At 39.0% G+C, this 22,535-nt stretch overlaps 22 non-coding genes across 22 annotated transcripts; all 22 read right to left on the bottom strand.

The window, feature by feature from the left end:
- Positions 1-440: 440 nt before the first annotated feature.
- LOC145863112 (small nucleolar RNA U3) lies at positions 441-656 on the bottom strand. The gene has a single exon (XR_014382438.1). It is a non-coding gene; the product is annotated as a small nucleolar RNA U3 (small nucleolar RNA).
- A 797-nt stretch (positions 657-1,453) lies between these two features.
- Positions 1,454-1,669, bottom strand: LOC123729932 (small nucleolar RNA U3). The gene has a single exon (XR_006761631.2). It is a non-coding gene; the product is annotated as a small nucleolar RNA U3 (small nucleolar RNA).
- A 797-nt stretch (positions 1,670-2,466) lies between these two features.
- Positions 2,467-2,682, bottom strand: LOC123729923 (small nucleolar RNA U3). The gene has a single exon (XR_006761622.2). It is a non-coding gene; the product is annotated as a small nucleolar RNA U3 (small nucleolar RNA).
- A 797-nt stretch (positions 2,683-3,479) lies between these two features.
- On the bottom strand, positions 3,480-3,695 carry LOC123729934 (small nucleolar RNA U3). Its single transcript, XR_006761633.2, has one exon. It is a non-coding gene; the product is annotated as a small nucleolar RNA U3 (small nucleolar RNA).
- Positions 3,696-4,492: 797 nt separating this feature from the next.
- On the bottom strand, positions 4,493-4,708 carry LOC123729917 (small nucleolar RNA U3). Its single transcript, XR_006761616.2, has one exon. It is a non-coding gene; the product is annotated as a small nucleolar RNA U3 (small nucleolar RNA).
- Positions 4,709-5,505: 797 nt separating this feature from the next.
- Positions 5,506-5,721, bottom strand: LOC123729916 (small nucleolar RNA U3). The gene has a single exon (XR_006761615.2). It is a non-coding gene; the product is annotated as a small nucleolar RNA U3 (small nucleolar RNA).
- A 797-nt stretch (positions 5,722-6,518) lies between these two features.
- LOC123729947 (small nucleolar RNA U3) lies at positions 6,519-6,734 on the bottom strand. The gene has a single exon (XR_006761646.2). It is a non-coding gene; the product is annotated as a small nucleolar RNA U3 (small nucleolar RNA).
- A 799-nt stretch (positions 6,735-7,533) lies between these two features.
- On the bottom strand, positions 7,534-7,749 carry LOC145863095 (small nucleolar RNA U3). The gene has a single exon (XR_014382421.1). It is a non-coding gene; the product is annotated as a small nucleolar RNA U3 (small nucleolar RNA).
- Positions 7,750-8,546: 797 nt separating this feature from the next.
- LOC123729939 (small nucleolar RNA U3) lies at positions 8,547-8,762 on the bottom strand. Its single transcript, XR_006761638.2, has one exon. It is a non-coding gene; the product is annotated as a small nucleolar RNA U3 (small nucleolar RNA).
- A 798-nt stretch (positions 8,763-9,560) lies between these two features.
- LOC123729914 (small nucleolar RNA U3) lies at positions 9,561-9,776 on the bottom strand. The gene has a single exon (XR_006761613.2). It is a non-coding gene; the product is annotated as a small nucleolar RNA U3 (small nucleolar RNA).
- Positions 9,777-10,573: 797 nt separating this feature from the next.
- Positions 10,574-10,789, bottom strand: LOC123729921 (small nucleolar RNA U3). Its single transcript, XR_006761620.2, has one exon. It is a non-coding gene; the product is annotated as a small nucleolar RNA U3 (small nucleolar RNA).
- Positions 10,790-11,586: 797 nt separating this feature from the next.
- On the bottom strand, positions 11,587-11,802 carry LOC123729906 (small nucleolar RNA U3). The gene has a single exon (XR_006761605.2). It is a non-coding gene; the product is annotated as a small nucleolar RNA U3 (small nucleolar RNA).
- A 799-nt stretch (positions 11,803-12,601) lies between these two features.
- LOC145863094 (small nucleolar RNA U3) lies at positions 12,602-12,817 on the bottom strand. The gene has a single exon (XR_014382420.1). It is a non-coding gene; the product is annotated as a small nucleolar RNA U3 (small nucleolar RNA).
- A 797-nt stretch (positions 12,818-13,614) lies between these two features.
- Positions 13,615-13,830, bottom strand: LOC123729937 (small nucleolar RNA U3). The gene has a single exon (XR_006761636.2). It is a non-coding gene; the product is annotated as a small nucleolar RNA U3 (small nucleolar RNA).
- A 797-nt stretch (positions 13,831-14,627) lies between these two features.
- On the bottom strand, positions 14,628-14,843 carry LOC123729997 (small nucleolar RNA U3). The gene has a single exon (XR_006761690.2). It is a non-coding gene; the product is annotated as a small nucleolar RNA U3 (small nucleolar RNA).
- Positions 14,844-15,640: 797 nt separating this feature from the next.
- Positions 15,641-15,856, bottom strand: LOC123729929 (small nucleolar RNA U3). The gene has a single exon (XR_006761628.2). It is a non-coding gene; the product is annotated as a small nucleolar RNA U3 (small nucleolar RNA).
- Positions 15,857-16,655: 799 nt separating this feature from the next.
- LOC145863093 (small nucleolar RNA U3) lies at positions 16,656-16,871 on the bottom strand. The gene has a single exon (XR_014382419.1). It is a non-coding gene; the product is annotated as a small nucleolar RNA U3 (small nucleolar RNA).
- A 799-nt stretch (positions 16,872-17,670) lies between these two features.
- On the bottom strand, positions 17,671-17,886 carry LOC145863076 (small nucleolar RNA U3). The gene has a single exon (XR_014382405.1). It is a non-coding gene; the product is annotated as a small nucleolar RNA U3 (small nucleolar RNA).
- A 797-nt stretch (positions 17,887-18,683) lies between these two features.
- LOC123729920 (small nucleolar RNA U3) lies at positions 18,684-18,899 on the bottom strand. Its single transcript, XR_006761619.2, has one exon. It is a non-coding gene; the product is annotated as a small nucleolar RNA U3 (small nucleolar RNA).
- Positions 18,900-19,695: 796 nt separating this feature from the next.
- On the bottom strand, positions 19,696-19,911 carry LOC145863123 (small nucleolar RNA U3). The gene has a single exon (XR_014382448.1). It is a non-coding gene; the product is annotated as a small nucleolar RNA U3 (small nucleolar RNA).
- A 796-nt stretch (positions 19,912-20,707) lies between these two features.
- LOC145863121 (small nucleolar RNA U3) lies at positions 20,708-20,923 on the bottom strand. Its single transcript, XR_014382446.1, has one exon. It is a non-coding gene; the product is annotated as a small nucleolar RNA U3 (small nucleolar RNA).
- Positions 20,924-21,719: 796 nt separating this feature from the next.
- LOC145863108 (small nucleolar RNA U3) lies at positions 21,720-21,935 on the bottom strand. The gene has a single exon (XR_014382434.1). It is a non-coding gene; the product is annotated as a small nucleolar RNA U3 (small nucleolar RNA).
- Positions 21,936-22,535: the final 600 nt, after the last annotated feature.

Raw genomic sequence — 22,535 nt, 5'->3', positions numbered from 1 at the left:
AGATAGAGCTGTGTTTGCGAGACAAAGACGTATCTCAAAGAGGCCCAGGTCCGGGTCTTTTTTTACAAAAACATCTGTAGAGTCAGAATGGTTTGAATTACAAACCCCTAAAAGCTATCTATGAAAAGCTGAGACTCTAACGAACATGCACATGTGACATGATTTGCTCTATGATGCTCCCAAGCTACACAAGAGTTGTTAGAAGTTATGGGGTTATTCTATGTAGAAAATCAAAGGAAGGTCAAAGGTTGTCCTGAAATGAAAATGGTAAAACACCTCATTGTGAAGCTAAATATAAGGGCTGGACATGGAGATAAATGAAAGTCAGAAAACTGAAAAGATTTTTTGCTGGGGTATCAGGACTGATTCAATAGGATTTATCTTATTAACGATTAGGATTTGGGAGACATTTCAGTAGATTTTATTGTACATGGTTAACATCCACTCAGAACATATTCCCTTCATGCATGTTCATTGAAGAACAAGGAAAGATCATCAAAGGTTGAAGAAACATGAGCAAAGTCATTTCTAGCCACCAGATTCATGCTCTGAACGGGAATATCTTGAATCGTCATCATGGACAGCGAGACCTACCACTTTAGACACACATTTCTCAAGTAACCAACTACAGAAATGATCCCTGAAAGTATAGTCTTGGTGTATAAGTAGTTGTGATCAAGGTGGAGCATCTTGAAAAGAGCATTTGCACCAGCGGTTTGTGTTGCATTCTCAGCATCAACAGTTGTTGCAAACAAATGATGTTAAATATGGAGAATTGCTAGGTTCCACAAATGAGAAAGACGGTCAGCGATGCTGGTTGCCAACAGGTAAAATATGACCTAATGTTGGTGGACATCCATCCATATTTCAAAGCAAGTTATTTTTGTGGAATTCTACCCCCTTTTCAACATTGTCTGTTTTAGCTATAGACTTATGGGTTGTACCATCAGATCTGTCTTTGTCTTCCGCATCCAGTGGTACCAAGAGTTAGTCTGTGTGATTAACGGGGGCTGAGATAGAGCTGTGTTTGCGAGACAAAGACGTATCTCAAAGAGGCCCAGGTCCGGGTCTTTTTTTACAAAAACATCTGTAGAGTCAGAATGGTTTGAATTACAAACCCCTAAAAGCTATCTATGAAAAGCTGAGACTCTAACGAACATGCACATGTGACATGATTTGCTCTATGATGCTCCCAAGCTACACAAGAGTTGTTAGAAGTTATGGGGTTATTCTATGTAGAAAATCAAAGGAAGGTCAAAGGTTGTCCTGAAAGGAAAATGGTAAAACACCTCATTGTGAAGCTAAATATAAGGGCTGGACATGGAGATAAATGAAAGTCAGAAAACTGAAAAGATTTTTTGCTGGGGTATCAGGACTGATTCAATAGGATTTATCTTATTAACGATTAGGATTTGGGAGACATTTCAGTAGATTTTATTGTACATGGTTAACATCCACTCAGAACATATTCCCTTCATGCATGTTCATTGAAGAACAAGGAAAGATCATCAAAGGTTGAAGAAACATGAGCAAAGTCATTTCCAGCCACCAGATTCATGCTCTGAATGGGAATATCTTGAATCGTCATCATGGAGAGCGAGACCTACCACTTTAGACACACATTTCTCAAGTAACGAACTATAGAAATTATCCCTGAAAGTATAGTCTTGGTGTATAAGTAGTTGTGATCAAGGTGGAGCATCTTGAAAAGAGCATTTGCACCAGCGGTTTGTGTTGCATTCTCAGCATCAACAGTTGTTGCAAACAAATGATGTTAAATATGGAGAATTGCTAGGTTCCACAAATGAGAAAGACGGTCAGCGATGCTGGTTGCCAACAGGTAAAATATGACCTAATGATGGTGGACATCCATCCATATTTCAAAGCAAGTTATTTTTGTGGAATTCTACCCCCTTTTCAACATTGTCTGTTTTAGCTATAGACTTATGGGTTGTACCATCAGATCTGTCTTTGTCTTCCGCATCCAGTGGTACCAAGAGTTAGTCTGTGTGATTAACGGGGGCTGAGATAGAGCTGTGTTTGTGAGACAAAGACATATCTCAAAGGGGCCCAGGTCCGGGTCTTTTTTTTACAAAAACATCTGTAGAGTCAGAATGGTTTGAATTACAAACCCCTAAAAGCTATCTATGAAAAGCTGAGACTCTAACGAACATGCACATATGACATGATTAGCTCTATGACGCTCCCAAGCTACACAAGAGTTGTTAGAAGTTATGGGGTTATTCTATGTAGAAGATCAAAGGAAGGTCAAAGGTTGTCCTGAAAGGAAAATGGTAAAACACCTCATTGTGAAGTTAAATATAAGGGCTGGACATGGAGATAAATGAAAGTCAGAAAACTGAAAAGATTTTTGCTGGGGTATCAGGACTGATTCAATAGGATTTATTTTATTAACGATGAGGATTTGGGAGACATTTCAGTAAGTTTTATTGTACATGGTTAACATCCACTCAGAACATATTCCCTTCATCCATGTTCATTGAAGAACAAGGAAAGATCATCAAAGGTGGAAGAAACATGAGCAAAGTCATTTCTAGCCACCAGATTCATGCTCTGAACGGGAATATCTTGAATAGTCATCATGGATAGCGAGACCTATCACTTTAGACACACATTTCTCAAGTAACCAACTACAGAAATGATCCCTGAAAGTATAGTCTTGGTGTATAAGTAGTTGTGATCAAGGTGGAGCATCTTGAAAAGAGCATTTGCACCAGCGGTTTGTGTTGCATTCTCAGCATCAACAGTTGTTGCAAACAAATGATGTTAAATATGGAGAATTGCTAGGTTCCACAAATGAGAAAGACGGTCAGCGATGCTGGTTGCCAACAGGTAAAATATGACCTTATGTTGGTGGACATCCATCCATATTTCAAAGCAAGTTATTTTTGTGGAATTCTACCCCCTTTTCAACATTGTCTGTTTTAGCTATAGACTTATGGGTTGTACCATCAGATCTGTCTTTGTCTTCCGCATCCAGTGGTACCAAGAGTTAGTCTGTGTGATTAACGGGGGCTGAGATAGAGCTGTGTTTGCGAGACAAAGACGTATCTCAAAGAGGCCCAGGTCCGGGTCTTTTTTTACAAAAACATCTGTAGAGTCAGAATGGTTTGAATTACAAACCCCTAAAAGCTATCTATGAAAAGCTGAGACTCTAACGAACATGCACATGTGACATGATTTGCTCTATGATGCTCCCAAGCTACACAAGAGTTGTTAGAAGTTATGGGGTTATTCTATGTAGAAAATCAAAGGAAGGTCAAAGGTTGTCCTGAAAGGAAAATGGTAAAACACCTCATTGTGAAGCTAAATATAAGGGCTGGACATGGAGATAAATGAAAGTCAGAAAACTGAAAAGATTTTTTGCTGGGGTATCAGGACTGATTCAATAGGATTTATCTTATTAACGATTAGGATTTGGGAGACATTTCAGTAGATTTTATTGTACATGGTTAACATCCACTCAGAACATATTCCCTTCATGCATGTTCATTGAAGAACAAGGAAAGATCATCAAAGGTTGAAGAAACATGAGCAAAGTCATTTCTAGCCACCAGATTCATGCTCTGAATGGGAATATCTTGAATCGTCATCATGGAGAGCGAGACCTACCACTTTAGACACACATTTCTCAAGTAACGAACTATAGAAATGATCCCTGAAAGTATAGTCTTGGTGTATAAGTAGTTGTGATCAAGTTGGAGCATCTTGAAAAGAGCATTTGCACCAGCGGTTTGTGTTGCATTCTCAGCATCAACAGTTGTTGCAATCAAATTATGTTAATTATGGAGAATTGCTAGGTTCCACAAATGAGAAAGATGGTCAGCGATGCTGGTTGCCAACAGGTAAAATATGAGCTAATGTTGGTGGACATCCATCCATATTTCAAAGCAAGTTATTTTTGTGGAATTCTACCCCCTTTTCAACATTGTCAGTTTTAGCTATAGACGTATGGGTTGTACCATCAGATCTGTCTTTGTCTTCCGCATCCAGTGGTACCAAGAGTTAGTCTGTGTGATTAACGGGGGCTGAGATAGAGCTGTGTTTGCGAGACAAAGACGTATCTCAAAGAGGCCCAGGTCCGGGTATTTTTTTACAAAAACATCTGTAGAGTCAGAATGGTTTGAATTACAAACCCCTAAAAGCTATCTATGAAAAGCTGAGACTCTAACGAACATGCACATGTGACATGATTTGCTCTATGATGCTCCCAAGCTACACAAGAGTTGTTAGAAGTTATGGGGTTATTCTATGTAGAAAATCAAAGGAAGGTCAAAGGTTGTCCTGAAAGGAAAATGGTAAAACACCTCATTGTGAAGCTAAATATAAGGGCTGGACATGGAGATAAATGAAAGTCAGAAAACTGAAAAGATTTTTTGCTGGGGTATCAGGACTGATTCAATAGGATTTATCTTATTAACGATGAGGATTTGGGAGACATTTCAGTAAGTTTTATTGTACATGGTTAACATCCACTCAGAACATATTCCCTTCATCCATGTTCATTGAAGAACAAGGAAAGATCATCAAAGGTGGAAGAAACATGAGCAAAGTCATTTCTAGCCACCAGATTCATGCTCTGAACGGGAATATCTTGAATAGTCATCATGGATAGCGAGACCTATCACTTTAGACACACATTTCTCAAGTAACCAACTACAGAAATGATCCCTGAAAGTATAGTCTTGGTGTATAAGTAGTTGTGATCAAGGTGGAGCATCTTGAAAAGAGCATTTGCACCAGCGGTTTGTGTTGCATTCTCAGCATCAACAGTTGTTGCAAACAAATGATGTTAAATATGGAGAATTGCTAGGTTCCACAAATGAGAAAGACGGTCAGCGATGCTGGTTGCCAACAGGTAAAATATGACCTAATGATGGTGGACATCCATCCATATTTCAAAGCAAGTTATTTTTGTGGAATTCTACCCCCTTTTCAACATTGTCTGTTTTAGCTATAGACGTATGGGTTGTACCATCAGATCTGTCTTTGTCTTCCGCATCCAGTGGTACCAAGAGTTAGTCTGTGTGATTAACGGGGGCTGAGATAGAGCTGTGTTTGCGAGACAAAGACGTATCTCAAAGAGGCCCAGGTCCGGGTATTTTTTTACAAAAACATCTGTAGAGTCAGAATGGTTTGAATTACAAACCCCTAAAAGCTATCTATGAAAAGCTGAGACTCTAACGAACATGCACATGTGACATGATTTGCTCTATGATGCTCCCAAGCTACACAAGAGTTGTTAGAAGTTATGGGGTTATTCTATGTAGAAAATCAAAGGAAGGTCAAAGGTTGTCCTGAAAGGAAAATGGTAAAACACCTCATTGTGAAGCTAAATATAAGGGCTGGACATGGAGATAAATGAAAGTCAGAAAACTGAAAAGATTTTTTGCTGGGGTATCAGGACTGATTCAATAGGATTTATCTTATTAACGATGAGGATTTGGGAGACATTTCAGTAAGTTTTATTGTACATGGTTAACATCCACTCAGAACATATTCCCTTCATCCATGTTCATTGAAGAACAAGGAAAGATCATCAAAGGTGGAAGAAACATGAGCAAAGTCATTTCTAGCCACCAGATTCATGCTCTGAACGGGAATATCTTGAATAGTCATCATGGATAGCGAGACCTATCACTTTAGACACACATTTCTCAAGTAACCAACTACAGAAATGATCCCTGAAAGTATAGTCTTGGTGTATAAGTAGTTGTGATCAAGGTGGAGCATCTTGAAAAGAGCATTTGCACCAGCGGTTTGTGTTGCATTCTCAGCATCAACAGTTGTTGCAAACAAATGATGTTAAATATGGAGAATTGCTAGGTTCCACAAATGAGAAAGACGGTCAGCGATGCTGGTTGCCAACAGGTAAAATATGACCTAATGATGGTGGACATCCATCCATATTTCAAAGCAAGTTATTTTTGTGGAATTCTACCCCCTTTTCAACATTGTCTGTTTTAGCTATAGACTTATGGGTTGTACCATCAGATCTGTCTTTGTCTTCCGCATCCAGTGGTACCAAGAGTTAGTCTGTGTGATTAACGGGGGCTGAGATAGAGCTGTGTTTGTGAGACAAAGACATATCTCAAAGGGGCCCAGGTCCGGGTCTTTTTTTTACAAAAACATCTGTAGAGTCAGAATGGTTTGAATTACAAACCCCTAAAAGCTATCTATGAAAAGCTTAGACTCTAACGAACATGCACATGTGACATGATTAGCTCTATGACGCTCCCAAGCTACACAAGAGTTGTTAGAAGTTATGGGGTTATTCTATGTAGAAGATCAAAGGAAGGTCAAAGGTTGTCCTGAAAGGAAAATGGTAAAACACCTCATTGTGAAGTTAAATATAAGGGCTGGACATGGAGATAAATGAAAGTCAGAAAACTGAAAAGATTTTTGCTGGGGTATCAGGACTGATTCAATAGGATTTATTTTATTAACGATGAGGATTTGGGAGACATTTCAGTAAGTTTTATTGTACATGGTTAACATCCACTCAGAACATATTCCCTTCATCCATGTTCATTGAAGAACAAGGAAAGATCATCAAAGGTGGAAGAAACATGAGCAAAGTCATTTCTAGCCACGAGATTCATGCTCTGAACGGGAATATCTTGAATAGTCATCATGGATAGCGAGACCTACCACTTTAGACACACATTTCTCAAGTAACCAACTACAGAAATGATCCCTGAAAGTATAGTCTTGGTGTATAAGTAGTTGTGATCAAGGTGGAGCATCTTGAAAAGAGCATTTGCACCAGCGGTTTGTGTTGCATTCTCAGCATCAACAGTTGTTGCAATCAAATGATGTTAATTATGGAGAATTGCTAGGTTCCACAAATGAGAAAGATGGTCAGCGATGCTGGTTGCCAACAGGTAAAATATGACCTAATGTTGGTGGACATCCATCCATATTTCAAAGCAAGTTATTTTTGTGGAATTCTACCCCCTTTTCAAAATTGTCAGTTTTAGCTATAGACGTATGTGTTGTACCATCAGATCTGTCTTTGTCTTCCGCATCCAGTGGTACCAAGAGTTAGTCTGTGTGATTAACGGGGGCTGATACAGAGAAATGTGTTTGTGAGACAAAGACGTATCTCAAAGGGGCCCAAGTCTGGGTCTTTTTTTACAAAAACATCTGTAGAGTCAGAATGGTTTGAATTACAAACCCCTAAAAGCTATCTATGAAAAGCTGAGACTCTAACGAACATGCACATGTGACATGATTTGCTCTATGATGCTCCCAAGCTACACAAGAGTTGTTAGAAGTTATGGGGTTATTCTATGTAGAAAATCAAAGGAAGGTCAAAGGTTGTCCTGAAAGGAAAATGGTAAAACACCTCATTGTGAAGCTAAATATAAGGGCTGGACATGGAGATAAATGAAAGTCAGAAAACTGAAAAGATTTTTTGCTGGGGTATCAGGACTGATTCAATAGGATTTATCTTATTAACGATTAGGATTTGGGAGACATTTCAGTAGATTTTATTGTACATGGTTAACATCCACTCAGAACATATTCCCTTCATCCATGTTCATTGAAGAACAAGGAAAGATCATCAAAGGTGGAATAAACATGAGCAAAGTCATATCTAGCCACCAGATTCATGCTCTGAACGGGAATATCTTGAATCGTCATCATGGACAGCGAGACCTACCACTTTCGACACACATTTCTCAAGTAACGAACTATAGAAATGATCCCTGAAAGTATAGTCTTGGTGTATAAGTAGTTGTGATCAAGTTGGAGCATCTTGAAAAGAGCATTTGCACCAGCGGTTTGTGTTGCATTCTCAGCATCAACAGTTGTTGCAATCAAATTATGTTAATTATGGAGAATTGCTAGGTTCCACAAATGAGAAAGATGGTCAGCGATGCTGGTTGCCAACAGGTAAAATATGAGCTAATGTTGGTGGACATCCATCCATATTTCAAAGCAAGTTATTTTTGTGGAATTCTACCCCCTTTTCAACATTGTCAGTTTTAGCTATAGACGTATGGGTTGTACCATCAGATCTGTCTTTGTCTTCCGCATCCAGTGGTACCAAGAGTTAGTCTGTGTGATTAACGGGGGCTGAGATAGAGCTGTGTTTGCGAGACAAAGACGTATCTCAAAGAGGCCCAGGTCCGGGTATTTTTTTACAAAAACATCTGTAGAGTCAGAATGGTTTGAATTACAAACCCCTAAAAGCTATCTATGAAAAGCTGAGACTCTAACGAACATGCACATGTGACATGATTTGCTCTATGATGCTCCCAAGCTACACAAGAGTTGTTAGAAGTTATGGGGTTATTCTATGTAGAAAATCAAAGGAAGGTCAAAGGTTGTCCTGAAAGGAAAATGGTAAAACACCTCATTGTGAAGCTAAATATAAGGGCTGGACATGGAGATAAATGAAAGTCAGAAAACTGAAAAGATTTTTTGCTGGGGTATCAGGACTGATTCAATAGGATTTATCTTATTAACGATGAGGATTTGGGAGACATTTCAGTAAGTTTTATTGTACATGGTTAACATCCACTCAGAACATATTCCCTTCATCCATGTTCATTGAAGAACAAGGAAAGATCATCAAAGGTGGAAGAAACATGAGCAAAGTCATTTCTAGCCACCAGATTCATGCTCTGAACGGGAATATCTTGAATAGTCATCATGGATAGCGAGACCTATCACTTTAGACACACATTTCTCAAGTAACCAACTACAGAAATGATCCCTGAAAGTATAGTCTTGGTGTATAAGTAGTTGTGATCAAGGTGGAGCATCTTGAAAAGAGCATTTGCACCAGCGGTTTGTGTTGCATTCTCAGCATCAACAGTTGTTGCAAACAAATGATGTTAAATATGGAGAATTGCTAGGTTCCACAAATGAGAAAGACGGTCAGCGATGCTGGTTGCCAACAGGTAAAATATGACCTAATGATGGTGGACATCCATCCATATTTCAAAGCAAGTTATTTTTGTGGAATTCTACCCCCTTTTCAACATTGTCTGTTTTAGCTATAGACTTATGGGTTGTACCATCAGATCTGTCTTTGTCTTCCGCATCCAGTGGTACCAAGAGTTAGTCTGTGTGATTAACGGGGGCTGAGATAGAGCTGTGTTTGTGAGACAAAGACATATCTCAAAGGGGCCCAGGTCCGGGTCTTTTTTTTACAAAAACATCTGTAGAGTCAGAATGGTTTGAATTACAAACCCCTAAAAGCTATCTATGAAAAGCTTAGACTCTAACGAACATGCACATGTGACATGATTAGCTCTATGACGCTCCCAAGCTACACAAGAGTTGTTAGAAGTTATGGGGTTATTCTATGTAGAAAATCAAAGGAAGGTCAAAGGTTGTCCTGAAAGGAAAATGGTAAAACACCTCATTGTGAAGCTAAATATAAGGGCTGGACATGGAGATAAATGAAAGTCAGAAAACTGAAAAGATTTTTTGCTGGGGTATCAGGACTGATTCAATAGGATTTATCTTATTAACGATTAGGATTTGGGAGACATTTCAGTAGATTTTATTGTACATGGTTAACATCCACTCAGAACATATTCCCTTCATCCATGTTCATTGAAGAACAAGGAAAGATCATCAAAGGTGGAATAAACATGAGCAAAGTCATATCTAGCCACCAGATTCATGCTCTGAACGGGAATATCTTGAATCGTCATCATGGACAGCGAGACCTACCACTTTCGACACACATTTCTCAAGTAACGAACTATAGAAATGATCCCTGAAAGTATAGTCTTGGTGTATAAGTAGTTGTGATCAAGTTGGAGCATCTTGAAAAGAGCATTTGCACCAGCGGTTTGTGTTGCATTCTCAGCATCAACAGTTGTTGCAATCAAATTATGTTAATTATGGAGAATTGCTAGGTTCCACAAATGAGAAAGATGGTCAGCGATGCTGGTTGCCAACAGGTAAAATATGAGCTAATGTTGGTGGACATCCATCCATATTTCAAAGCAAGTTATTTTTGTGGAATTCTACCCCCTTTTCAACATTGTCAGTTTTAGCTATAGACGTATGGGTTGTACCATCAGATCTGTCTTTGTCTTCCGCATCCAGTGGTACCAAGAGTTAGTCTGTGTGATTAACGGGGGCTGAGATAGAGCTGTGTTTGCGAGACAAAGACGTATCTCAAAGAGGCCCAGGTCCGGGTATTTTTTTACAAAAACATCTGTAGAGTCAGAATGGTTTGAATTACAAACCCCTAAAAGCTATCTATGAAAAGCTGAGACTCTAACGAACATGCACATGTGACATGATTTGCTCTATGATGCTCCCAAGCTACACAAGAGTTGTTAGAAGTTATGGGGTTATTCTATGTAGAAAATCAAAGGAAGGTCAAAGGTTGTCCTGAAAGGAAAATGGTAAAACACCTCATTGTGAAGCTAAATATAAGGGCTGGACATGGAGATAAATGAAAGTCAGAAAACTGAAAAGATTTTTTGCTGGGGTATCAGGACTGATTCAATAGGATTTATCTTATTAACGATGAGGATTTGGGAGACATTTCAGTAAGTTTTATTGTACATGGTTAACATCCACTCAGAACATATTCCCTTCATCCATGTTCATTGAAGAACAAGGAAAGATCATCAAAGGTGGAAGAAACATGAGCAAAGTCATTTCTAGCCACCAGATTCATGCTCTGAACGGGAATATCTTGAATAGTCATCATGGATAGCGAGACCTATCACTTTAGACACACATTTCTCAAGTAACCAACTACAGAAATGATCCCTGAAAGTATAGTCTTGGTGTATAAGTAGTTGTGATCAAGGTGGAGCATCTTGAAAAGAGCATTTGCACCAGCGGTTTGTGTTGCATTCTCAGCATCAACAGTTGTTGCAAACAAATGATGTTAAATATGGAGAATTGCTAGGTTCCACAAATGAGAAAGACGGTCAGCGATGCTGGTTGCCAACAGGTAAAATATGACCTAATGATGGTGGACATCCATCCATATTTCAAAGCAAGTTATTTTTGTGGAATTCTACCCCCTTTTCAACATTGTCTGTTTTAGCTATAGACTTATGGGTTGTACCATCAGATCTGTCTTTGTCTTCCGCATCCAGTGGTACCAAGAGTTAGTCTGTGTGATTAACGGGGGCTGAGATAGAGCTGTGTTTGTGAGACAAAGACATATCTCAAAGGGGCCCAGGTCCGGGTCTTTTTTTTACAAAAACATCTGTAGAGTCAGAATGGTTTGAATTACAAACCCCTAAAAGCTATCTATGAAAAGCTTAGACTCTAACGAACATGCACATGTGACATGATTAGCTCTATGACGCTCCCAAGCTACACAAGAGTTGTTAGAAGTTATGGGGTTATTCTATGTAGAAGATCAAAGGAAGGTCAAAGGTTGTCCTGAAAGGAAAATGGTAAAACACCTCATTGTGAAGTTAAATATAAGGGCTGGACATGGAGATAAATGAAAGTCAGAAAACTGAAAAGATTTTTGCTGGGGTATCAGGACTGATTCAATAGGATTTATTTTATTAACGATGAGGATTTGGGAGACATTTCAGTAAGTTTTATTGTACATGGTTAACATCCACTCAGAACATATTCCCTTCATCCATGTTCATTGAAGAACAAGGAAAGATCATCAAAGGTGGAAGAAACATGAGCAAAGTCATTTCTAGCCACCAGATTCATGCTCTGAACGGGAATATCTTGAATAGTCATCATGGATAGCGAGACCTACCACTTTAGACACACATTTCTCAAGTAACCAACTACAGAAATGATCCCTGAAAGTATAGTCTTGGTGTATAAGTAGTTGTGATCAAGGTGGAGCATCTTGAAAAGAGCATTTGCACCAGCGGTTTGTGTTGCATTCTCAGCATCAACAGTTGTTGCAATCAAATGATGTTAATTATGGAGAATTGCTAGGTTCCACAAATGAGAAAGATGGTCAGCGATGCTGGTTGCCAACAGGTAAAATATGACCTAATGTTGGTGGACATCCATCCATATTTCAAAGCAAGTTATTTTTGTGGAATTCTACCCCCTTTTCAAAATTGTCAGTTTTAGCTATAGACGTATGTGTTGTACCATCAGATCTGTCTTTGTCTTCCGCATCCAGTGGTACCAAGAGTTAGTCTGTGTGATTAACGGGGGCTGATACAGAGAAATGTGTTTGTGAGACAAAGACGTATCTCAAAGGGGCCCAAGTCTGGGTCTTTTTTTACAAAAACATCTGTAGAGTCAGAATGGTTTGAATTACAAACCCCTAAAAGCTATCTATGAAAAGCTGAGACTCTAACGAACATGCACATGTGACATGATTTGCTCTATGATGCTCCCAAGCTACACAAGAGTTGTTAGAAGTTATGGGGTTATTCTATGTAGAAAATCAAAGGAAGGTCAAAGGTTGTCCTGAAAGGAAAATGGTAAAACACCTCATTGTGAAGCTAAATATAAGGGCTGGACATGGAGATAAATGAAAGTCAGAAAACTGAAAAGATTTTTTGCTGGGGTATCAGGACTGATTCAATAGGATTTATCTTATTAACGATTAGGATTTGGGAGACATTTCAGTAGATTTTATTGTACATGGTTAACATCCACTCAGAACATATTCCCTTCATCCATGTTCATTGAAGAACAAGGAAAGATCATCAAAGGTGGAATAAACATGAGCAAAGTCATATCTAGCCACCAGATTCATGCTCTGAACGGGAATATCTTGAATCGTCATCATGGACAGCGAGACCTACCACTTTCGACACACATTTCTCAAGTAACGAACTATAGAAATGATCCCTGAAAGTATAGTCTTGGTGTATAAGTAGTTGTGATCAAGGTGGAGCATCTTGAAAAGAGCATTTGCACCAGCGGTTTGTGTTGCATTCTCAGCATCAACAGTTGTTGCAAACAAATGATGTTAAATATGGAGAATTGCTAGGTTCCACAAATGAGAAAGACGGTCAGCGATGCTGGTTGCCAACAGGTAAAATATGACCTAATGATGGTGGACATCCATCCATATTTCAAAGCAAGTTATTTTTGTGGAATTCTACCCCCTTTTCAACATTGTCTGTTTTAGCTATAGACTTATGGGTTGTACCATCAGATCTGTCTTTGTCTTCCGCATCCAGTGGTACCAAGAGTTAGTCTGTGTGATTAACGGGGGCTGAGATAGAGCTGTGTTTGCGAGACAAAGACGTATCTCAAAGAGGCCCAGGTCCGGGTCTTTTTTTACAAAAACATCTGTAGAGTCAGAATGGTTTGAATTACAAACCCCTAAAAGCTATCTATGAAAAGCTGAGACTCTAACGAACATGCACATGTGACATGATTTGCTCTATGATGCTCCCAAGCTACACAAGAGTTGTTAGAAGTTATGGGGTTATTCTATGTAGAAAATCAAAGGAAGGTCAAAGGTTGTCCTGAAAGGAAAATGGTAAAACACCTCATTGTGAAGCTAAATATAAGGGCTGGACATGGAGATAAATGAAAGTCAGAAAACTGAAAAGATTTTTTGCTGGGGTATCAGGACTGATTCAATAGGATTTATCTTATTAACGATTAGGATTTGGGAGACATTTCAGTAGATTTTATTGTACATGGTTAACATCCACTCAGAACATATTCCCTTCATGCATGTTCATTGAAGAACAAGGAAAGATCATCAAAGGTTGAAGAAACATGAGCAAAGTCATTTCTAGCCACCAGATTCATGCTCTGAATGGGAATATCTTGAATCGTCATCATGGAGAGCGAGACCTACCACTTTAGACACACATTTCTCAAGTAACGAACTATAGAAATGATCCCTGAAAGTATAGTCTTGGTGTATAAGTAGTTGTGATCAAGTTGGAGCATCTTGAAAAGAGCATTTGCACCAGCGGTTTGTGTTGCATTCTCAGCATCAACAGTTGTTGCAATCAAATTATGTTAATTATGGAGAATTGCTAGGTTCCACAAATGAGAAAGATGGTCAGCGATGCTGGTTGCCAACAGGTAAAATATGAGCTAATGTTGGTGGACATCCATCCATATTTCAAAGCAAGTTATTTTTGTGGAATTCTACCCCCTTTTCAACATTGTCAGTTTTAGCTATAGACGTATGGGTTGTACCATCAGATCTGTCTTTGTCTTCCGCATCCAGTGGTACCAAGAGTTAGTCTGTGTGATTAACGGGGGCTGAGATAGAGCTGTGTTTGCGAGACAAAGACGTATCTCAAAGAGGCCCAGGTCCGGGTATTTTTTTACAAAAACATCTGTAGAGTCAGAATGGTTTGAATTACAAACCCCTAAAAGCTATCTATGAAAAGCTGAGACTCTAACGAACATGCACATGTGACATGATTTGCTCTATGATGCTCCCAAGCTACACAAGAGTTGTTAGAAGTTATGGGGTTATTCTATGTAGAAAATCAAAGGAAGGTCAAAGGTTGTCCTGAAAGGAAAATGGTAAAACACCTCATTGTGAAGCTAAATATAAGGGCTGGACATGGAGATAAATGAAAGTCAGAAAACTGAAAAGATTTTTTGCTGGGGTATCAGGACTGATTCAATAGGATTTATCTTATTAACGATGAGGATTTGGGAGACATTTCAGTAAGTTTTATTGTACATGGTTAACATCCACTCAGAACATATTCCCTTCATCCATGTTCATTGAAGAACAAGGAAAGATCATCAAAGGTGGAAGAAACATGAGCAAAGTCATTTCTAGCCACCAGATTCATGCTCTGAACGGGAATATCTTGAATAGTCATCATGGATAGCGAGACCTATCACTTTAGACACACATTTCTCAAGTAACCAACTACAGAAATGATCCCTGAAAGTATAGTCTTGGTGTATAAGTAGTTGTGATCAAGGTGGAGCATCTTGAAAAGAGCATTTGCACCAGCGGTTTGTGTTGCATTCTCAGCATCAACAGTTGTTGCAAACAAATGATGTTAAATATGGAGAATTGCTAGGTTCCACAAATGAGAAAGACGGTCAGCGATGCTGGTTGCCAACAGGTAAAATATGACCTAATGATGGTGGACATCCATCCATATTTCAAAGCAAGTTATTTTTGTGGAATTCTACCCCCTTTTCAACATTGTCTGTTTTAGCTATAGACTTATGGGTTGTACCATCAGATCTGTCTTTGTCTTCCGCATCCAGTGGTACCAAGAGTTAGTCTGTGTGATTAACGGGGGCTGAGATAGAGCTGTGTTTGTGAGACAAAGACATATCTCAAAGGGGCCCAGGTCCGGGTCTTTTTTTTACAAAAACATCTGTAGAGTCAGAATGGTTTGAATTACAAACCCCTAAAAGCTATCTATGAAAAGCTTAGACTCTAACGAACATGCACATGTGACATGATTAGCTCTATGACGCTCCCAAGCTACACAAGAGTTGTTAGAAGTTATGGGGTTATTCTATGTAGAAGATCAAAGGAAGGTCAAAGGTTGTCCTGAAAGGAAAATGGTAAAACACCTCATTGTGAAGTTAAATATAAGGGCTGGACATGGAGATAAATGAAAGTCAGAAAACTGAAAAGATTTTTGCTGGGGTATCAGGACTGATTCAATAGGATTTATTTTATTAACGATGAGGATTTGGGAGACATTTCAGTAAGTTTTATTGTACATGGTTAACATCCACTCAGAACATATTCCCTTCATCCATGTTCATTGAAGAACAAGGAAAGATCATCAAAGGTGGAAGAAACATGAGCAAAGTCATTTCTAGCCACCAGATTCATGCTCTGAACGGGAATATCTTGAATAGTCATCATGGATAGCGAGACCTACCACTTTAGACACACATTTCTCAAGTAACCAACTACAGAAATGATCCCTGAAAGTATAGTCTTGGTGTATAAGTAGTTGTGATCAAGGTGGAGCATCTTGAAAAGAGCATTTGCACCAGCGGTTTGTGTTGCATTCTCAGCATCAACAGTTGTTGCAATCAAATGATGTTAATTATGGAGAATTGCTAGGTTCCACAAATGAGAAAGATGGTCAGCGATGCTGGTTGCCAACAGGTAAAATATGACCTAATGTTGGTGGACATCCATCCATATTTCAAAGCAAGTTATTTTTGTGGAATTCTACCCCCTTTTCAAAATTGTCAGTTTTAGCTATAGACGTATGTGTTGTACCATCAGATCTGTCTTTGTCTTCCGCATCCAGTGGTACCAAGAGTTAGTCTGTGTGATTAACGGGGGCTGATACAGAGAAATGTGTTTGTGAGACAAAGACGTATCTCAAAGGGGCCCAAGTCTGGGTCTTTTTTTACAAAAACATCTGTAGAGTCAGAATGGTTTGAATTACAAACCCCTAAAAGCTATCTATGAAAAGCTGAGACTCTAACGAACATGCACATGTGACATGATTTGCTCTATGATGCTCCCAAGCTACACAAGAGTTGTTAGAAGTTATGGGGTTATTCTATGTAGAAAATCAAAGGAAGGTCAAAGGTTGTCCTGAAAGGAAAATGGTAAAACACCTCATTGTGAAGCTAAATATAAGGGCTGGACATGGAGATAAATGAAAGTCAGAAAACTGAAAAGATTTTTTGCTGGGGTATCAGGACTGATTCAATAGGATTTATCTTATTAACGATTAGGATTTGGGAGACATTTCAGTAGATTTTATTGTACATGGTTAACATCCACTCAGAACATATTCCCTTCATCCATGTTCATTGAAGAACAAGGAAAGATCATCAAAGGTGGAATAAACATGAGCAAAGTCATATCTAGCCACCAGATTCATGCTCTGAACGGGAATATCTTGAATCGTCATCATGGACAGCGAGACCTACCACTTTCGACACACATTTCTCAAGTAACGAACTATAGAAATGATCCCTGAAAGTATAGTCTTGGTGTATAAGTAGTTGTGATCAAGTTGGAGCATCTTGAAAAGAGCATTTGCACCAGCGGTTTGTGTTGCATTCTCAGCATCAACAGTTGTTGCAATCAAATTATGTTAATTATGGAGAATTGCTAGGTTCCACAAATGAGAAAGATGGTCAGCGATGCTGGTTGCCAACAGGTAAAATATGAGCTAATGTTGGTGGACATCCATCCATATTTCAAAGCAAGTTATTTTTGTGGAATTCTACCCCCTTTTCAACATTGTCAGTTTTAGCTATAGACGTATGGGTTGTACCATCAGATCTGTCTTTGTCTTCCGCATCCAGTGGTACCAAGAGTTAGTCTGTGTGATTAACGGGGGCTGAGATAGAGCTGTGTTTGCGAGACAAAGACGTATCTCAAAGAGGCCCAGGTCCGGGTATTTTTTTACAAAAACATCTGTAGAGTCAGAATGGTTTGAATTACAAACCCCTAAAAGCTATCTATGAAAAGCTGAGACTCTAACGAACATGCACATGTGACATGATTTGCTCTATGATGCTCCCAAGCTACACAAGAGTTGTTAGAAGTTATGGGGTTATTCTATGTAGAAAATCAAAGGAAGGTCAAAGGTTGTCCTGAAAGGAAAATGGTAAAACACCTCATTGTGAAGCTAAATATAAGGGCTGGACATGGAGATAAATGAAAGTCAGAAAACTGAAAAGATTTTTTTTGCTGGGGTATCAGGACTGATTCAATAGGATTTATCTTATTAACGATGAGGATTTGGGAGACATTTCAGTAAGTTTTATTGTACATGGTTAACATCCACTCAGAACATATTCCCTTCATCCATGTTCATTGAAGAACAAGGAAAGATCATCAAAGGTGGAAGAAACATGAGCAAAGTCATTTCTAGCCACCAGATTCATGCTCTGAACGGGAATATCTTGAATAGTCATCATGGATAGCGAGACCTATCACTTTAGACACACATTTCTCAAGTAACCAACTACAGAAATGATCCCTGAAAGTATAGTCTTGGTGTATAAGTAGTTGTGATCAAGGTGGAGCATCTTGAAAAGAGCATTTGCACCAGCGGTTTGTGTTGCATTCTCAGCATCAACAGTTGTTGCAAACAAATGATGTTAAATATGGAGAATTGCTAGGTTCCACAAATGAGAAAGACGGTCAGCGATGCTGGTTGCCAACAGGTAAAATATGACCTAATGATGGTGGACATCCATCCATATTTCAAAGCAAGTTATTTTTGTGGAATTCTACCCCCTTTTCAACATTGTCTGTTTTAGCTATAGACTTATGGGTTGTACCATCAGATCTGTCTTTGTCTTCCGCATCCAGTGGTACCAAGAGTTAGTCTGTGTGATTAACGGGGGCTGAGATAGAGCTGTGTTTGTGAGACAAAGACATATCTCAAAGGGGCCCAGGTCCGGGTCTTTTTTTTACAAAAACATCTGTAGAGTCAGAATGGTTTGAATTACAAACCCCTAAAAGCTATCTATGAAAAGCTTAGACTCTAACGAACATGCACATGTGACATGATTAGCTCTATGACGCTCCCAAGCTACACAAGAGTTGTTAGAAGTTATGGGGTTATTCTATGTAGAAGATCAAAGGAAGGTCAAAGGTTGTCCTGAAAGGAAAATGGTAAAACACCTCATTGTGAAGTTAAATATAAGGGCTGGACATGGAGATAAATGAAAGTCAGAAAACTGAAAAGATTTTTGCTGGGGTATCAGGACTGATTCAATAGGATTTATTTTATTAACGATGAGGATTTGGGAGACATTTCAGTAAGTTTTATTGTACATGGTTAACATCCACTCAGAACATATTCCCTTCATCCATGTTCATTGAAGAACAAGGAAAGATCATCAAAGGTGGAAGAAACATGAGCAAAGTCATTTCTAGCCACCAGATTCATGCTCTGAACGGGAATATCTTGAATAGTCATCATGGATAGCGAGACCTACCACTTTAGACACACATTTCTCAAGTAACCAACTACAGAAATGATCCCTGAAAGTATAGTCTTGGTGTATAAGTAGTTGTGATCAAGGTGGAGCATCTTGAAAAGAGCATTTGCACCAGCGGTTTGTGTTGCATTCTCAGCATCAACAGTTGTTGCAATCAAATGATGTTAATTATGGAGAATTGCTAGGTTCCACAAATGAGAAAGATGGTCAGCGATGCTGGTTGCCAACAGGTAAAATATGACCTAATGTTGGTGGACATCCATCCATATTTCAAAGCAAGTTATTTTTGTGGAATTCTACCCCCTTTTCAAAATTGTCAGTTTTAGCTATAGACGTATGTGTTGTACCATCAGATCTGTCTTTGTCTTCCGCATCCAGTGGTACCAAGAGTTAGTCTGTGTGATTAACGGGGGCTGATACAGAGCTGTGTTTGTGAGACAAAGACGTATCTCAAAGGGGCCCAAGTCTGGGTCTTTTTTTACAAAAACATCTGTAGAGTCAGAATGGTTTGAATTACAAACCCCTGAAAGCTATCTATGAAAAGCTGAGACTCTAACGAACATGCACATGTGACATGATTTGCTCTATGACGCTCCCAAGCTACACAAGAGTTGTTAGAAGTTATGGGGTTATTCTATGTAGAAGATCAAAGGAAGGTCAAAGGTTGTCCTGAAAGGAAAATGGTAAAACACCTCATTGTGAAGCTAAATATAAGGGCTGGACATGGAGATAAATGAAAGTCAGAAAACTGAAAAGATTTTTGCTGAGGTATCAGGACTGATTCAATAGGATTTATTTTATTAACGATGAGGATTTGGGAGACATTTCAGTAAGTTTTATTGTACAGGGTTAACATCCACTCAGAACATATTCCCTTCATCAATGTTCATTGACGAACAAGGAAAGATCATCAAAGCTAGAAGAAACATGAGCAAAGTCATATCTAGCCACCAGATTCATGCTCTGAACGGGAATATCTTGAATCGTCATCATGGATAGCGAGACCTACCACTTTAAACACACTTTCCTCAAGTAACGAACTATAGAAATTATCCCTGAAAGTATAGTCTTGGTGTATAAGTAGTTGTGATCAAGGTGGAGCATCTTGAAAAGAGCATTTGCACCAGCGGTTTGTGTTGCATTCTCAGCATCAACATTTGTTGCAATCAAATTATGTTAATTATGGAGAATTGCTAGGTTCCACAAATGAGAAAGATGGTCAGCGATGCTGGTTGCCAACAGGTAAAATATGACCTAATGTTGGTGGACATCCATCCATATTTCAAAGCAAGTTATTTTTGGGGAATTCTACCCCCTTTTCAACATTGTCTGTTTTAGCTATAGACGTATGGGTTGTACCATCAGATCTGTCTTTGTCTTCCGCATCCAGTGGTACCAAGAGTTAGTCTGTGTGATTAACGTGGGCTGATACAGAGCTGTGTTTGTGAGACAAAGACGTATCTCAAAGGGGCCCAAGTCTGGGTCTTTTTTTACAAAAACATCTGTAGAGTCAGAATGGTTTGAATTACAAACCCCTGAAAGCTATCTATGAAAAGCTGAGACTCTAACGAACATGCACATGTGACATGATTTGCTCTATGACGCTCCCAAGCTACACAAGAGTTGTTAGAAGTTATGGGGTTATTCTATGTAGAAGATCAAAGGAAGGTCAAAGGTTGTCCTGAAAGGAAAATGGTAAAACACCTCATTGTGAAGCTAAATATAAGGGCTGGACATGGAGATAAATGAAAGTCAGAAAACTGAAAAGATTTTTGCTGAGGTATCAGGACTGATTCAATAGGATTTATTTTATTAACGATGAGGATTTGGGAGACATTTCAGTAAGTTTTATTGTACAGGGTTAACATCCACTCAGAACATATTCCCTTCATCAATGTTCATTGACGAACAAGGAAAGATCATCAAAGCTAGAAGAAACATGAGCAAAGTCATATCTAGCCACCAGATTCATGCTCTGAACGGGAATATCTTGAATCGTCATCATGGATAGCGAGACCTACCACTTTAAACACACTTTCCTCAAGTAACGAACTATAGAAATTATCCCTGAAAGTATAGTCTTGGTGTATAAGTAGTTGTGATCAAGGTGGAGCATCTTGAAAAGAGCATTTGCACCAGCGGTTTGTGTTGCATTCTCAGCATCAACAGTTGTTGCAATCAAATTATGTTAATTATGGAGAATTGCTAGGTTCCACAAATGAGAAAGATGGTCAGCGATGCTGGTTGCCAACAGGTAAAATATGACCTAATGTTGGTGGACATCCATCCATATTTCAAAGCAAGTTATTTTTGGGGAATTCTACCCCCTTTTCAACATTGTCTGTTTTAGCTATAGACGTATGGGTTGTACCATCAGATCTGTCTTTGTCTTCCGCATCCAGTGGTACCAAGAGTTAGTCTGTGTGATTAACGTGGGCTGATACAGAGCTGTGTTTGTGAGACAAAGACGTATCTCAAAGGGGCCCAAGTCTGGGTCTTTTTTTACAAAAACATCTGTAGAGTCAGAATGGTTTGAATTACAAACCCCTGAAAGCTATCTATGAAAAGCTGAGACTCTATCGAACATGCACATGTGACATGATTAGCTCTATGACGCTCCCAAGCTACACAAGAGTTGTTAGAAGTTATGGGGTTATTCTATGTAGAAGATCAAAGGAAGGTCAAAGGTTGTCCTGAAAGGAAAATGGTAAAACACCTCATTGTGAAGTTAAATATAAGGGCTGGACATGGAGATACATGAAAGTCAGAAAACTGAAAAGATTTTTGCTGGGGTATCAGGACTGATTCAATAGGATTTATTTTATTAACGATTAGGATTTGGGAGACATTTCAGTAAGTTTTATTGTACATGGTTAACATCCACTCAGAACATATTCTCTTCATCCATGTTCATTGAAGAACAAGGAAAGATCATCAAAGGTGGAAGAAACATGAGCAAAGTCATATCTAGCCACCAGATTCATGCTCTGAACGGGAATATCTTGAATCGTCATCATGAATAGCGAGACCTACCACTTTAGACACACATTTCTCAAGTAACGAACTATAGAAATGATCCCTGAAAGTATAGTCTTGGTGTATAAGTAGTTGTGATCAAGGTGGAGCATCTTGAAAAGAGCATTTGCACCAGCGGTTTGTGTTGCATTCTCAGCATCAACAGTTGTTGCAATCAAATGATGTTAATTATGGAGAATTGCTAGGTTCCACAAATGAGTAAGATGGTCAGCGATGCTGGTTGCCAACAGGTAAAATATGACCTAATGTTGGTGGACATCCATCCATATTTCAAAGCAAGTTATTTTTGTGGAATTCTACCCCCTTTTCAACATTGTCAGTTTTAGCTATAGACGTATGGGTTGTACCATCAGATCTGTCTTTGTCTTCCGCATCCAGTGGTACCAAGAGTTAGTCTGTGTGATTAACGGGGGCTGAGATAGAGCTGTGTTTGTGAGACAAAGACGTATCTGAAAGAGGCCCAGGTCCGGGTCTTTTTTTACAAAAACATCTGTAGAGTCAGAATGGTTTGAATTACAAACCCCTAAAAGCTATCTATGAAAAGCTGAGACTCTAACGAACATGCACATGTGACATGATTTGCTCTATGATGCTCCCAAGCTACACAAGAGTTGTTAGAAGTTATGGGGTTATTCTATGTAGAAAATCAAAGGAAGGTC

Source organism: Salmo salar, chromosome 23 (genome assembly GCF_965601325.2).
Source record: "Salmo salar chromosome 23, fSalSal1, whole genome shotgun sequence".
Classification (NCBI taxonomy): Eukaryota; Metazoa; Chordata; class Actinopteri; order Salmoniformes; family Salmonidae; genus Salmo; species Salmo salar.
Note: the sequence above shows the minus strand (reverse complement) of the source record. Positions and strands in the feature narration are given on the sequence as shown.